A 15,124-nucleotide genomic window follows, 5' to 3' on the forward strand; every position below is an offset into this window, starting at 1 on the left:
TAGGGGGGTACAATTATTATTAGCCTACAGTACGTATATTTCCTCTATTCGCGCAGCACATAATCATCACGTTAATCATAACCAACAGCAATATCACCCGGTAGCCTATAGCCTTCCCTACAACATCACATCATTCCTCGTCATTCAAAGCAATACATAGAAGCAATGCTATGAATATATATCCATAAAACACTGGACTATACAACATATTAGGTGTAATTGCAGTTAACAGAGGGATATGCATTGCCATTACACACACACACACACACACACACACACACACACACACACACACACACACACACACACACACACACACACACACACACACACACACACACACACACACACACACACACACACACACACACACACGGTAGCTTACTTTGAGTGGATTCAGCGCTGTCCTCCCTCCCTCCCTCCCTGTCCTCAGCGGGAGGCAGCGTTTCTCCGAGCGGAACCTCCTCATCAACATATCCTTCCACTCAGATGTAAACTTGTGAGTCAGGTCCTTTTCAAAAGCAAGCTGAATCAGCTGGGCCTTGCGTCTGTGCAACATAGTGCGCCGATGCTCTGAGAAGACGTTTTTCAGCTTGGAAAATGACTTTTCACACATTGCTGTGGAAGCTCCTAAAGTTAGGGCAAGGGTGTAGGCTGTGAGAACAGTCGGCATAGCCTGGAGTGCACAGTTGAATGTGCTAAGGATGTTTGCTATTGTCCATTTTCCGTCTTCTGGGTGTCATTCATTTTCTTAACCAGGAACTCACAAGCCACAGTATATTCAGATTCAGCCACATCAGTTCCAGCTAATAGCAGGAGAGGTGTTACGGTTACCTTTGATGGGTCCAGGAAATTATCTGACTGATTATTAGACTGTTGGTGGGCTTTTCAACCACTTACGAATATCCATGATGATGAACTAGAAATGAAAGTAAGCTAGCGAAAAATCATCCAGCTTCACTTCAAAATGCGCGGTAACTGTTAGCGGCTAAATGGACGTAGTTACGTAGGCCTACGTAGCCTAGATCGGCAGATTTAATAGTCCGCCAAAGACGTTGACGTCGCTTAGCAACCGAAGACGCTGGGGTTGACAAGTTACCGGACTTCTTGCGGAGCGATACCAAAGACGCCATTAAAGGCAAAAAATCCTTTGTTTACCTTGACAGCGGTCAATTATACTTAAGTTGTGAAGGGCCCATGCAAGTGAACGGAGCGTTAATAATATAAATAATAACATAAAATAAAAAAGTTTATTTATTTTTATTTTTTTTTGAGACGTGCCTCATTTGGGGGGGCACAATTATTGTGGGGGGGCGGGCCCGGCCCCCTATGGCCCGCCCATAGCGACGGGCCTGCATTTATGTCCATTGTTTGCTTGATAAACCGTTGTGTTATCACGTTGACCCTTTCTGTTAATTTTCTTTTCAAAACCGAGCACATTCTAGACCGTAGTCTAGTAGAAGGAAACTACACCGCACTAAATAAGAAAAAAAACCACTTAAGTTTGGCAACATGGTGAGAAACCATTAAAGATAATCCAAAAAGCCAAACTGTTTCAACAGCAGCCGTTATGTCATACCATTCGTCCTGGTGATAATGATTCTCTCTGTCAGTATACTCATTTTCGCTGTTCTGCTAAATTCATGCGTTCCAAACTGTCAATCAGTCAAACACGACCACAGTCTCTCCATTGATGAAAGGTTTAGTCACGATCAGGTGTGACTAACGAGAGAACGGAGCTCTCTGACCAGAGACCAGCCACTGATTGATTTAATTGATTTATAATATGAATTATGATATATTGTATTGGACTGTATCATAATACATGAGGCAAATAGCAGCCTATATTTTCCGTCAAATTGAATGCAGAGGCTGACATGAACGGACGAGGACATTGTCGTCATATTGTGAAAAGTAAAATCTGTTGGTAGAGACAAACCTACAGACAGCTGCTGGAAACCCTGACATGCCAAGGGATCGTCTTCAACCGTTTGAACGACGCAAGAGACACACAAAACGAGGCATCACTGAACCGCACATACCAACAAACACATCATACATGATTGGACCGTCAGTCGACCAAAGGTCTGGCCTGACCAATCGCATCCGAGGACACGCAGCTCATGTCTGGTGCGTTTCCGACAGCGGTGAGGCGCGGCGGCGGCGGGGGCTGACCTTTCTGACGTAGGAGGCGGCGTCCTCCTCGTTGTACACCTCGGCGCTGATGGCCCCGCGGCGGCGGCGCCCCCGCACCACGGGGTTCATGGGGGGGAGACCTCCTCCGAGCGGGAGTCCGAGCGGGAGTCCGAGCGGGAGCCCGAGGCCTTCTGCTGCAGCAGCATCTGCATGCTCTCCTCCTGGTGGCGCGGGCCGAGGCCCAGAGGGGAGCGCTCGGTCAGTGGGCGCTTCCATTCCCTCACTCCTTGAGGACTTTTACTGCAGCATTCAATCGTGAAACCTCGGGACTATTTAGACACATGTATGTTTTAAAGGTTACTGTAGATGGTCTGTATTTCTAAGCCATCTAAATCTGTTCCAATGGTCCCGAAAAAAAAGCTTCTAAATCAACATTTTACATGCGTAATATAATATCATTTTTGCCTGTTTCAATATCAGTTGCTAGTCAAATGGTTAATCCAGAAGGTTGGTGAGTCCACGAGGACACTAATATTAAGTTATCCCGCCAAATGATCAAAAACCAAAATCACAGCATACAACTGCAGCAAGTCCAATGTGAGAGCAGCACATCGGTCATTCAGACAACAGCATATAATATCCAATACGAAGGTAACCGACTTCAGAGCAGAGCAGAATGCACACGAGACTCCCAAGATGTCAGCTCATGATTGACACCTCACCTTTTCCAGTCTGTCAAAGTACTCTTTGAGGAAAGCCATTGGCCGGTCTGGCCGCGAGGTGCACAGCTGGACGATGCAGTCCTTCAGCAGCTGCTGGATGTTGTGTTTCTGCACGTAGGCCTACTGCTCGCACTCTCTCATACTCCTCTCTTCATCGCTGCTCATGTTGCCTGATGTCATTGTAGCCTTCATGGCGAAGGAATGGAGACAGTGGATGTTAGGATAAAACATCGCATTTGAACATGGTTCAATTTGAGTTGTTTATTTTGGCATCTTCAACCAATATTGACTGTATTGAGTCCTTATACCCCACAGCACAGCCACAAAGCCAGTCTTTTCGGCGGTACCACTCTGTTTGAAAAGACCGCATTACTTTCTGTCCCGTAGTTTGAAGCAACCCGTTAAGCTCCGGCATTGGTTTTCCATCATTTATTATCTCCTTTTTGGATTGAAAGTCCAGTTTTGAGAAATGTCTGAGTTTGACTATTGAATCATTATCTTCCATGTTTGAAGTGAGAAATGTTTTTTTAAATAAACAAACTGATGTGGTGCACTTGACTGCTTAAAAGAAGACAACTATGGAAGCATATATGTAGCAAAATTCAAATGGCAATGCAATTGGCAATTCATTATGCAATTTTATAATGTAATTTGTAAATACGTTTTTCAAAGTGTATTTTAATATGCAAAGGGACAATGCAGCTTCAGATACGTCTGCTCTCAGGAGTCGGCTCTGCTATATCAGCTGGAAAAAACAATAAAAAAATCAATTAAATTTGCTAAAGTTATTACAATAAAAATAGAATAACATATTCTTTGAGTTCCTTTATTCAAATTGAAAAGCTATAGCGTCCCCGTGATTGCAATCCACTTCGCCACGCTGCGTGTGTTGCGATATTCAAATGACATTTCAATCCGCAAAAGGCTTTGCAAAAGATTTGGCAAAACGTTTTCCAAAACGTAATCCAAACGTTTTCCAAAAAGTCAATTTGCAAAGTGGCAAACGTATCAGCCAATCAGTGTCCGGGCGTGAACTACGTCACTTGCTCGTAATTTCCTTGTTCACGTTCGTATGTGTCTTGTATTGAACATGTACTGTTTTTGTATTGAACATGATTTGTTTGTTGTATTGTTTGGTTTCTTCAATTACACCTCTAGTCAAGCAAACCAATATTTTATTATAAACCTTATTATTTTATTAGCTAAATGGCATATTCATAAATGTAAATACTCGAATCAGAAACCTTGTTGTGTTTGAGAATGAAACAAGGCAATGCATGGGGAATATTCTATGTTCTAGAAATGGGAAAGCTATTAAAACACCTAGTGTGTGTGCTCTTTATAATATTTTTATTTAATTTAATGCTGCATTTTGTATTTTTGTGTCTGTATTTTATGTCTGCCATTTCTGTACCCCCTGGCTGCTAATTGTCAATAAAATGTATTAAAAAAATAAATAGAAACAACGTTCGTATGTGTCAGGATCATAGTCACCAATGGAGGAGATTATTGATACGCTCCGAAGTTTGTTTGGCCGATGATGTGGAGAACAATCGTGTTGAAGACACAGATGCAGTCGATAGAGTGCGTGTTCTGGGAGATAGGATAGACGACTTATCCTCACTGGTACGTTTTGAGGCCAGTGTGGTAAACCCAAAGATTTCCCAAGTGCTACAGGCACTGGGTGCGAGACATAGTGTTATGGTACACGATGCTGAACCCAAGAGCAGACAGAGACGATGTTGAAGGGATAAAAAGGGGTTTATTGAACAAGGTGGGTAGCAGGTAGTGGATGAGGGAGCCGGGGGAAGAGCGAGGTGGGCGAGCTGGAGTGAGTGATCCGGGTAACTGCAGGCAGAGGAACTAAAGTTAGATGTGGTCCAAAAACAACAAGAGAGACTAGAGTAAGAGAGCGAGGTAGCAAGTAACACTAGAGCCAGGCACGTATAGTTATCACGGTAGTGCGTAGTACGATCTGGCGCCGACAGCAGGGAATCCAGGGGTTTATGAAGGGGGTTGATTGGGGATGAAGACCAGGTGAGCATGATTGTAGATGAGGGCCAGGTGTGAGGTGAGACAGACAGGAGGAGGGCTGTTTCCCAATGTCAAGGAAGCATGCTCAACGGCCGTCCTTTTAAGGACGCTACGTCATAGAACGCCGACAAGCACTGTTCCAATGTTGAGGACACTCGAAAGCCGCGCCATTTTTGCGTCCTTTGGGTGTGTTCGAAACCACCTACTTGCTTACTGCTTACTACCTACTCAATACTTGGCTTACTTCTCGAATCCTTAAATAATGATTGAGTAATCCATTTTGAGTAATCGACGTTCGGAAGACCGTTCTTACTTAACCACCTCAGATGACGTGGATCAAATGACGTGTCAATAACCTACCGGCCGGGCGCCGTTAATAAATATTATAAATAAATATATAAACGTCACATTTAACGTCACAGTACATCTTCAACCTAAGGATTTGCGGTGATATGTTAAAAACAATTATTAAACAATTATTAAAAGCACTGCTGCTGCGGCTCCCCGTTTAGCGCCATTGCTTCCATTGTTCTTTTGAATAGACCAGTGCATTCTGGGGCGGTTGAGTACGTCTAGAAAGCTAGCGATGCTTACTCAAAATCTTTCCGGAAGTAGAAGACATTCGGATACTACTCGCTTACCTGAAACTCGCTTACTACGTTCTGCTTACTCAATTTGACGTCATAGTTAGTAAGAGTAGTAAGCAAGTAGGTGGTTTCGAACACACCCATTGTGTTTGTAGTGGCAGGCCTACATGTACTTTTTTAAATAACCATAACTTGCTCAATTTTCAATCGATTTACAAACGGTTTGGTTTATTACAAACGTTATTAACGTGGTTATGATATTGTACCTATTTTAGAACATTATTCTATTTTTCATTATTCTATCAAAAGTATGCAGTGTCATAACTACATCTCTGACGATTATAACAAACCAAACCGTTTGAAAATCGGTTGAAAATGGTTAAGTTATGGTTGTTTAAAAAGTACATGTACCACTACCAACACAATGTTATGGCTGAGCAGCTTACTGTGGTAAGATGGCCGCCAGTGGTGACGTTCGACTCCATTGGCCACCAGCAGCGCGGACGAAGCATCTAGTTAATATATATATCTATGGGTGAGACTCCTTAGCTGTGTCCCTATTCCTCTACGAATAGTCAAATCTCCTATCCTTTACTTAACCTTTGTGGAAAACGTCATCGGGTCAAGGAGAGATGAAAATGTGCTTCCTTTAAAACAGGAAAAGACAGCGCTGTTTAAAATGAATTCGACTCCACTTTTCCTAACCGACGTCATTGCGCGACGGGGAGTATTGCTGACCTCTAGCGTTTCTATGGTGGAACTACAGTTTTCCGAATTTGGTCTACAACAGGGGTTCTCAAAGTTTTGACAGCTGAGGGCCAATTTAGGAACCCAAAATTTGACTGAGGGCCGCCAAAAGGATAAAAAATGTAGGCGGGTAACGCCGTCAGCATCCCAGCGAGGTCAAGTGAGGTCTAAATCACAATACTCACAAAACACACACACACACACACACACACACACACACACACACACACACACACACACACACACACACACACACACACACACACACACACACACACACACACACACACACACACACAAATAGTTTTTGTAGGTCATTGCTACGGTTGTGTTAATATTGGAATTCATAGCACATCTGCTCCAGAAGAACTATACCCTTCAGTATGAAGATTCTCCAACAAAGTGGAGCACCACCACTTCCTGAGATGTGTTACGTCATGCTGTGGAAGATAACAGTATATCAGTCAGAATTAACTTCCAAAGAATGCAATGAGAGTAGACTGTTTGCACTCGACTACATCATAATTTTGCATTAACTTTAGCCATTTCATTTTCATATATATTCCTATATATTTGTATGTATCGAGTATACTATTGGAAATTTGAAATAAGTTGCATGTTATAACTTATTTAAAGTGTCCGCTATCGTGGATAAATACGTAGCTTAAGGCAGTGGCGTCCCTATGCTGTTTTATTTGGGGATAAAGCCTTGGATGTTATTTAATTAGCCCCGAATATGATCTTTGGGAAAAAAATAATAAAATAAAAATAAAATATTCATAAACATTTATAAGAAGCCTAGTCTAGATAGAAATAGTCCTTCTGGCAAGAGAATAAACAACAACCTGTTTACCACCTCAAGTGTATTAACCTATCCCATCCCCAGTCAGATCGAAACGAAAAAAGTCTTCATTCAATTCACCTTACTGTGTGCGCGAGTGAGTGTGTGTGTGTCTGTGTGTGTGTGTGTGTGTGTGTGTGTGTGTGTGTGTGTGTGTGTGTGTGTGTGTGTGTGTGTGTGTGTGTGTGTGTGTGTGTGTGTGTGTGTATGTGTATATTTGTAAGGTCTGCCTCACTTGTATTCATTTGCAATAACTTGAATTGAACTTTAGACATTTGGGGATAAGCAGCATAGCAGTACGGTAGCTATTTAAAGCTATAATAAACCGTGTATTTCGTTTATTTAGATAAAGCATTATGAAATAGTTTGCATGCACAATAAAGCATACACATAAATTTGGCGCGCAGCATTTTCATTTTCCCTCTGGGCTAAGCCCCGGATGTTTATGAAACCTAGAAATCCCCGCCCAAATCTATTCTCTTGAGTAGAGGCAATAAAAATGCGATATGTGTGGAAGAGAGACGGAAGGGGGGAGAAGGAGAAGAGAGGAGAAGGAGAAGAGAGGAGGAGTAGTATTTAGTGACCAGAACTGTATGGAGTGTATCTTTTGTGTGTGTGTGTGTGTGTGTGTGTGTGTGTGTGTGTGTGTGTGTGTGTGTGTGTGTGTGTGTGTGTGTGTGTGTGTGTGTGTGTGTGTGTGTGTGTGTGTGTGTGTGTGTGGGGGGGGGGGTATCTCGTTTGTATCTCTATTAAGTTAATCTTTGGTGTGTGTCTATTTGGTGTGTTTATCTTTATGGTGTGTATCTATATGGTGTGTATCTATGGTGTGTGTGTGTATTGTGGCGTCCCGCCCCCTAAACCTCGGTCCGGACGGACCCGAGGTTTCATCCAGGACGGAATATACTACCGTCATCCACCAGCCGGCGACGGAGAGCGCCCGTTGAACCCCAATCAGCGAGATGGGAGACACCTGGCTGGACAGCCAGGAAGACATTTTAAAAGGAGCACGAGGACTGACATTTGGGAGGAACGGGAGCGAGGAAGAAGGAAGCCCTCGGGTCTGCGAGCAACTAGAGGCCCACAGAGGCCCTAGAGACCGTGAGTATAATCTGTCTAAGATGTATGCAATAAATGACGAGTGCGGCTTAAACTTTGCTTGTACCTGGAACCCGGCTCATTGGGGGAGCAGGTTACCACAGTATTTATATGGTGTATACCTATGGTGTGTGCGTGTATATCTATATGTGTGTATCTGTGGTGTGTGCGTGCATATGGTGTGAATCTATATGTGGTGTGTGTGTGTGTGTGTGTTAGGCGATGACTCCAGTTTAACCAATGAATGAGTCTCTTTGATGAAAGCTTCCTTCTCTCATACACAAACACACTCACTCGCGCACACAGTAAGGTGAATTGAATGAAGACTTTTTTCGTTTTGAAGTTTGAATCTAAATCAGTCAAATCAGGCTCATCCCTTTAATTAAAATGAGGGAGGTCATTTAAGATCAAACACAGAGCTGAAATAGCCTCTCACTGTTACAAAGGCGACCAGAGGGCCGAACCTGCATTGAGTTTTACTAATCAGCTCACTAGCCGCAGCTCGCCTGCCAAGTGTTTTTCTTAATTAGTTAAGATTTTTGCCTGAGATAATCTTACACCAATGAGGACTTATTTATGAATGAATACGTTGATTTGAGGTAGTAAATGACTTAAAATATTACAGTGTCCCTTTAACTCTCATTTGAAATTTGGACCATGATGAGTAAACTGTTCCTTCCTTCAAAGGTCTATCTTGGATATTTAACTGCAGTTCTGTGAGTATCCCAACTTAACCATGAAGATGAACTGCAAACTGTAAGTCATTAATTTCTCATTACTCTTGGGCACACTGATGTATTTTGGCTTCCTGGTGGGTTAACCTGTTACCTGAAGGTTGATCTGAGTAGTAAGGATGTTTTATTGGTTCATGGGTTACTTAGGTGTTTGGTTTATGTTGGTTTTAATGATTTGTTAAAATGGTTACAGGCTCCGAGTTATTGTTGTAAGATGGAGTAATGGGTTTGGTTCTGATATTTTTAGTCTTCTTTCATTCTACTCTCCTGAGCTCTGCATCTTCATCACATGAGTGTTGCTCTACTGTGAGGGTGTGGTCTGAGTGAGCAGAGGTGCATACTGGGATACAAAGCTGTCTCGAGTCTACAGTTCTGTAGACACGCCCCCTCAGGGGAAACCGAGTGTTTGAGAAACTGTCGTGTCGTCAGTTACATGGACTGGAATGTTCTTAAAGATGGAGACAGGGATTCAGAAGGAGAAACACCAGGGGGAGATGAGGGGGCTCCTCATCTCAACGACTAAAACACAACTTCAGTCTGACGCAGAACCATGGAACACATTCAACAGTCCCCTCCAGGCATCGTGACTCCTCAGGAACAGTTTCATTTCCAAGAAGGTCTTATTTGGGGCCATCCCCATATGGATCCTGCTCCTCAAGAGCCACACCTCTCCACTGGGTGGTCTTCTGAACAGATGACCTCCTTCCTGTCCTCAGGCTGACTAAAGCTGCACCGTTTGCATCTGTGAAGGCCCCTCAATCACTAAACCACTGGACTACAAAGACATGACTTCAGAGATGTTGAATCAACCTGGGACACATTTTGGAGATGCCAAGCATAATCCATCACCAATGTGGGACGCCACTGAAGAATGCTGTACATAATTTACGTCTCTGGAGACATTGGTTGTTCTGTTCTGGGTGCCCTGGCAGGAGAGCTGGGGGTGGATGATGGAATGTTATTTGCTATGAGGTTTTTACCCTGCATGATTGTTTGGCCTTTTATGGCTCAGTGGTGTGTGTGTTTGGGTTTGACATGAGATGGAAGATTTTTTGAGCATCTCTAGGGTTCTACTGTGTGTGTGTCTCCCACTCACACCAGGCATGGGGTTCTATGTGCCTGTCCTGGGTACCATGTGTGTGTGTCCGGCTTGCTTTGACAGTGATAACGTTCATACGAGGGTCTGTGTGATTGGCTTGGGATATTGGAATGGTCAACTAAATCATACCTGATGGACGGCCACACGTTTACTTAAGGGCCTCCAGTAGACATGAAGAGCCCTGAGCGATGCTCCGGAGCGAGATCCAACACACTGGGCAGGAAGGAGTGTCCAACTCAAGTGTAAAAGGATGCAAGCGGCGTGTTCAGATCAGTGACTTCAAACTAGGACTACACCAATCAGGATCAATGGAGGATGGACACCAAAAGGAATTCCACAAGGAGAGTCTGACGTTGGAAAGGGACCTCAATGGATGTTCAAGATGACCTTCAGACCTGTAATGAGATGGCTCTTCCTACCTGGCTGGATTGATGGAGAGCCCTGTGGATCTTGTCTTGCTCTCAGTTGCACTTCTTCTCAGGCTGAACTGTAATTGTTTCGGACAGGACTAGCTGAACGATTGGTTCCCTTAAATCAGAACCAACCCGGGAACTCCAGCTAGTGCGCTCTTCGAGCTGAAGTTGTGCTCTTCAGTTGAGGCGGTAAGGAAACCTTCACTGGGGCTTCAAGGTGTAAAGAGGAGAATGTTTCAAAGTGTTCCATGGTACTCTGATGAAGACCGTTGTTGTGTTCCACTGGCTGCGAGGAAGAACCTACACATCTTCCTCTTGGCCTTTCTCCTCTGAGAATCCTGGCGCCATCTTGAAGGATATTCCAGCTCATGTAACTGATGTCACGACAGATTCTCAAACATTTAGTTTCTCCTGAGGGGCGTGTCTATGGAACTGAAGACTTCAGACAGCACTGTATCCCAGCATGCATCTCTGCTCACTCAGACCACACCCCCATGAGTAGGATGCAACACTCTAGTGATGTTATTTATAAATAACGAGGGAGCAGACTAAGGTGATTGGAACACAATGGAATGTCAAGTCTGTACATTTTTAAGCCATGAAGATGGTTGGATAGTTCAGGAATTGGGCTTCTTTTTATTATGGGCAGTCCTTTCACTCAGATGCCCACTTCTCACTGGAGCTGTACATGTGTTGGCTGGCATGATTTGCTGTTGGTGATGAGGCAGTCAGGGTGACGTTGCAGGGCTATGGTCGGCTCTCTGTGAGCTCAACGTTTAGATTTGCTCTGTATGGTTTGTACCCTGAATAATCTAGATAATTGTAAAATGTAGACACGGATTTGTATTGAATTATTCCCGGTTTTTAGGTTTAAAGTTGTTGTGGGACGTACATGGTAGTTTGGTTCCTCGTATGGTTTTGAGTGATATAACTTGTACACACTGGGTGCATAATAATGTAAAGGTACACTGAATAGTATTAATGACCAACAGCAACAAACAGATCTCCTCAAGGTAAGTCTGTTGGCTGTATTTTAATGAAGACCATCGCTGGACTTCAGGATCTTCCTCCGTTCAGCTCAAGGTGAGGCGCTGGTTCTGTTTTTTCTTTGGTTGGTTCCGGCCGGAATGTTCGTATTCCAGTCGGACGGTTTGTGCTTCCCGCCGTGGAAGGTTCTGAGTGCGGTCACTTGATTCAGTCCCAATGGTTAGCATAGAACGTTGTAGTCTTGACAACCATAAGAAACCACCTGGCAGTTAGTTTGACGGGAGTCCCCTGAGGGAATCTGGCGGAACGTTCTTGATTGTATTTGAGTAACCTCGAGCCGTTGCCAACGGAAACAATTTTTTCAGTCGGTTTCCATTGGGAATTGTTGCCCCTATCTTAAACAACTAAATTTTGATATTAAATACATACTGAGACGTACGTCGTACAATATGTTGATAATTTCCGATGGTTGCGCCGTACTTTTAACCACGATGACGTTGCGGGACTCTCTGCGTTCAAAACGGCGTTCTACTTGCGGGCCCATTTTTGACATCAGGGAAGGCTGAAAATCATTTCAAGGTGGAAGATAATTTGACATTTCTTCAACGGAACCCAGCACCTGAATATGGCTGAGTATATTTGATTTAATATCGATACTGCTTAGCGTTCTTTGTTACTTCAGCTTTCGTACGTTCTAAATATCTGGTGTCAATAATTGCCACAGAAGTTAAACCCTACCCAATGGAATGACGTTAAACAACGACTTTGGTGCAGAGTTACCAACTGGATAATATCAAAGCTAAAATAATGGCCGTCATTCCCACATGTTACAGTAGAAGATACTCTAGAACTGTACAAGGTTAAAAAGGTAACATGTAGTTTGTCCCAAGGTGTCTGCCTCCTCACCCAGAGCAAGACCTCCATCTCCTCACCCAGAGCCAGACCTCCATCTCCTCACCCAGAGCCAGACCTCCACCTCCTCACCCAGAGCCATACCTCCACCTCCTCACCCAGAGCCAGACCTCCACCTCCTCACCCAGAGCCAGACCTCCACCTCCTCACCCAGAGCCAGACCTCCACCTCCTCACCCAGAGCCAGACCTCCACCTCCGGTCAGAAGTCCTCCAGAACAGGTCAGTGCTCTGTTTGAGTAGAGTCTTCTCAGGTCAGTTTCAATGCATGGCCTGAACCACTTCTTTAAACTTGTGGACTGCTCTGTCTTCATTCCCAAAAACGGGCCTTGGCTTGAGCTATAAAATAATAGTTCAATTAATTGTGTAACTCGGTTTCGGATGAGTCAAATAAGTTTATTGTTGGGCAAATGCTGATATAACCCTGCTGCTGCAGCTGAAAGGCGAGGCTGAGAGGCTGGGGACCGGAGGCTTGTGGTGCCAGGATGGACCCGAGACTGAGGCTGGAGACCAGGGGCCTGCAGCACCGGACCAGAGGGTATATATACCAGACGACTACATCTGTTTTACCACATGTTGAAGCAAGACTTCCGCTGTTTGTTCCAGACCAGGACTCTGTCTGAGGAGAGCTGCTGGAGGAGCTGAGACGCTGGAGGACGACTAGGAATCGACCAACAACGATTCCTCGTAAGTTTGTATTTACTTACATGGTTGATTTAAAGGGCAAAATACAGCTGTTACTTTGACATGCGTTAACTACCGCTGTGTTTTCTTACTAGAACGTGTTTCTGGAGCGGAGGCGAGCTGGTAGGGGAGCCGTGAATCTGGAGGATGACCATCACTCTACCAACCAGGGTTGTAAGTTTGTATTAACCAAACAAACTGGAAATAAAGGGCTTAAAAATAAGACAAACTACATGTTTGTTACCAGTCTTTAGGGCCAGACTCGCGCTGTTTGTTCCAGACCAGGACTCTGGCTGAGGAGAGCTGATGGAGGAGCCAAGACTCTGGAGGACGACATCACTCCACCAACCAGGATCCTTGTAAGTTGTAGTAGACTTGTTGTAACGCAGTATTAGTTTGTCCAGTACAAGTTACGGCATACTATTGTGGTTGTTTACCAGACAAACTACAGCTGCTACTTTGTTACGCGCCATTAGAGCCCAACTACTCCTGTATTTGTGACCTTACATTAGAGACAAACTACTACTGTGTTTGTTACCTGATATTAGAGCAAACTACTCCTGTGTTTGTTACCTTGCGTTAGAGCCCAACTACTCCTGTGTTTGTTACCTTACATTATAGACAAATTACGTTTGTAACCAGACCAGGAATCTGGAGGACTGATGGAGAAGCCATACATCTGGAAGGCAAATCCTGAGGACCACCAGGACTCTACCATCAAGGATTCCTCATAAATGTGCATTATCTGGACATAGTGGACTAGGTAGGGGGTTGGGGGTTCAACTCTCAAACCAATGGTGCCGGGTTCAAGCCCTCAGAATACAGTGATGCGTCCTTGAGCAAGGCGCCCTAAAGCCTGCCTGCTCCTTAATGACTTATCTTTGGTTCAGATAATGTTGCATCTTTTGAATATTGAACCTAATCATTGTCCTTGTTTGGTCCGAGCAGACAAACCTGAGCTGAACCTCACCTGATCCTGTTTGGTCGGGGGTAGACACACCTGAGCTAAACCCGCCCTGATCCTGACATCCTGCTGGTCCTGTCTCCTCAGTTCATCTGAGCCTCGTCCTCCAGAAGACCTGCTGAGCTCAGCAGTCTGAGGCTGATGGATCAATGACCTCCAGTGGGAGTGTTCTTCTTGACCCCACATGTAACCGTGTGCTTCCACACGCCTTTCCCTCACGTCTGTCACTAACCTCACTACTTCACTACTCTCTACTGCTTCCTCTTCTTCTTCCTTCTCTGTGGTTCGAACCTTTACACGGAAGGCGCGTCTTCCTGCCCTCAGAGGGTTTAGCGTTAGGGTTGAGAGTCAGGGTTTAGAGTCAGGGACAGAGCTGGTCAGGGAGGACTCCTTTTACACAAACCTCTTCACTTGCTTTCGGAATGGTGGTGACATTTTGAAAAGATTCATTTGGGAAAATGTTTTCCTCTGCTTTCCTTTACAAATTGTATTAAACTTCTGTCAAGTGTTTTTGTTTATATATTAAAATCCCACATTGACTTCTACATGTTTGTTGCGGTTCATTTAATTGTCCTTTAACTTGGTTAATGTCAAGCTAAACTCGTACAATACATTTAATATACATGATTGTTAATCTGCAATGTTCACATAATCCATTTTGTAAAAATATAAAACCTCCATATTACTACTCAATTCAAGCCTATTCATGTATTTAACAATGTACATACTGCCCCGCAGGCCATTCTCGGCTACTACAACACGTTAAATCCACCAACCCGTCTCACATCAATGTACTATAGCAGGGATGGGCAACTGGCGGCCCGCATCCTCACTCAGTGTGGCCCGCATCCTCACTCAGTCAGGCCCGCACATAAAAAAAAAAAATAATAATAATAATTGATCGAGTTACGGAAAACTCGGTCAAGAAAGATGAGAAGAATTCATAGAATTCGAAGGCAAACCCATGCGTCTAGTTTGCTTAGAAGCGATATCAGTCATTAAAGATATCCACTTAAGTTGCCAATACTACAACTGCTTGTTGGGTTTGAGTTCATTGAGTTGTTGCACTTAATGTTGGGCCACTGTTTTTCAGTTTTTTGACTTCATTGAATGATGATGTATGTGAGCCCTTTGCACTGATAAAAATACTGACCATTCATGTGGCTGTTTG

The 15,124-nt window shown here is 44.0% G+C and overlaps 1 long non-coding RNA gene and 1 pseudogene across 7 annotated transcripts; one reads left to right on the forward strand and one right to left on the reverse strand.

Moving 5' to 3' along the window:
• Positions 1-2,004: 2,004 nt before the first annotated feature.
• Positions 2,005-3,038, reverse strand: LOC130400377 (cAMP-dependent protein kinase type I-alpha regulatory subunit-like; annotated as a pseudogene).
• Positions 3,039-7,952: 4,914 nt separating this feature from the next.
• LOC130400393 (uncharacterized) lies at positions 7,953-14,497 on the forward strand. Of its 7 annotated transcripts, none has more exons than XR_008902892.1 (7): positions 7,953-8,165; positions 8,850-12,527; positions 12,742-12,992; positions 13,085-13,163; positions 13,237-13,348; positions 13,632-13,752; positions 13,938-14,490. It is a non-coding gene; the product is annotated as an uncharacterized LOC130400393 (long non-coding RNA). The 7 variants fall into 7 exon arrangements; XR_008902910.1 differs by having other exon boundaries at positions 13,270-13,348; XR_008902904.1 differs by having other exon boundaries at positions 13,085-13,160.
• Positions 14,498-15,124: the final 627 nt, after the last annotated feature.

Source organism: Gadus chalcogrammus, chromosome 2 (genome assembly GCF_026213295.1).
Source record: "Gadus chalcogrammus isolate NIFS_2021 chromosome 2, NIFS_Gcha_1.0, whole genome shotgun sequence".
Taxonomy (NCBI): Eukaryota; Metazoa; Chordata; class Actinopteri; order Gadiformes; family Gadidae; genus Gadus; species Gadus chalcogrammus.